The following is a 1,490-nucleotide window of genomic DNA, read 5'->3' as shown; positions in this document are numbered from 1 at the left end:
TGTCAGACCCACGTGAGCCATGGAGTTTTCCACGTCCCTTCCATGTCCCACTCCTTCCCTCCTCACCCCCAACAGCCTCCCCTGTGTTATGGCACCAGGTTTCCCAAGGCCATCAGAATTTGCCAGAAGAAGCCAAGTGATTTTTGCCCTTTGGTAACAAGGATGGGCTCCCAGCCAGGATCTATATCCTGGAGTTTGAAGGTCTGGAGAAGCTGTTCCTGGATCCAAGGGTTGGTGCAAGCCCTGAGTGGGTGGAGTGTCCGTGGAAAATGTTATAAGGAAACGTTGGGGAGCTGAGCAAACAGTGTGAGCTGCAGCAGAGGGAGAAGCAACATGGGAGAGCTTCGTGTCCGCTCTGTCCTGGTGACTGGGGCCAACCGGGGCATCGGCCTGGGGTTCGTCCAGCACTTCCTGAAGATGCCAAACCCACCCCAGTGGGTCTTTGCAGGCTGTCGGGACCCCAAGGGACAGCGAGCACAGGTGAGGCTGGGCTGGGAGGCAGTGGCTGTGCTGGGGGATGGGAGTGGTTAGTGCTGGGGGAAATTGGAGCGGGGGGGGGCGTTTGCAAAGGGTTGGAGCTGTGGTCAGGCAGCCACAGCACAGGGCAGCGGGGCTGGGACACCCTGGGAGCAGCTGTGCATGGCGTGTGTGGAGGGATCAGTGACACTTGGTCATGAGGCAACTCCCCACCTACTGTATTCAGGGCAGCTGAGTCAGGGTGCTGGGTGTGCTGTGGTTCAGGGTCAGGCCACGGGAAGGGCTGAGCCTCTGCACAGCCCCTCCTGCCTCTCTGTGCCCTCACAGTGCCCTCTCTTGCAGGAGTTACAGAAATTGGCCTCCAAGCACCCCAACCTGGTCATCATCCCACTCGGTAGGTGCCCCGAGGTGGGGAACCTTCGCCCCAGTTCCTCTGGCGAGTGCCCAAGCACTGGGCACACCCAGACAGTTCCTTGCTTGAAGAGAGCTGTGCCAATGGGCTGGTACCTGCGGGGCCAGTGGGCAAAGCCCTCTCTGGGGGAACACAGGGGGCTCAAAGCCAACATAAGGTTGTGGGCAGTAACCTCCCCTTCCTCGGCTCTGCAGAAGTCACCGACCCCGCCAGCATCAAGGCGGCTGCAGCCAGAGTTGAGGAGCTCCTGGGGGGCTCTGGGCTGACCATCCTCATCAACAATGCTGGAATTGCAAGGCCAGCTCCACTTGATAAGGAGACGGTGGAGACTATGATCCAGACTTACACCACCAACACGATTGCACCCATGTTGTTGGGACAGGTGAGTCCCAGCACTGCAGCGCAGCTCCAGGGAACATCCCTTCCTGTGCCCCTGGCTCTCCAAGCTGGACATCACAGAGGGTGTGAAGGGCTGTTGAGAGGGGGTCCTGCCCCCCCTCTGGTTCCCATTGGGTTCTCCATTGATGAGAAGCTCGTGGGGCCATGGGCTGGGGCTCAGGAGCTGGAGCCTGGCAGGCTGGGGCAGTGGGGAGGAGAAGAG

At 60.1% G+C, this 1,490-nt stretch overlaps 1 pseudogene; it reads left to right on the top strand.

Annotated features, from left to right (window-relative positions):
- The first annotated feature begins 223 nt into the window (after positions 1-223).
- LOC114073196 lies at positions 224-1,383 on the top strand (annotated as a pseudogene).
- The last annotated feature ends 107 nt before the right edge of the window (positions 1,384-1,490 follow it).

Source organism: Empidonax traillii, unplaced genomic scaffold (genome assembly GCF_003031625.1).
Source record: "Empidonax traillii isolate 1590-97213 ecotype Southwest subspecies unplaced genomic scaffold, ASM303162v1 scaffold5659:size7533, whole genome shotgun sequence".
In the NCBI taxonomy this organism is placed as follows: domain Eukaryota; kingdom Metazoa; phylum Chordata; class Aves; order Passeriformes; family Tyrannidae; genus Empidonax; species Empidonax traillii.
This window is presented reverse-complemented; position numbering and strand designations above follow the sequence as displayed.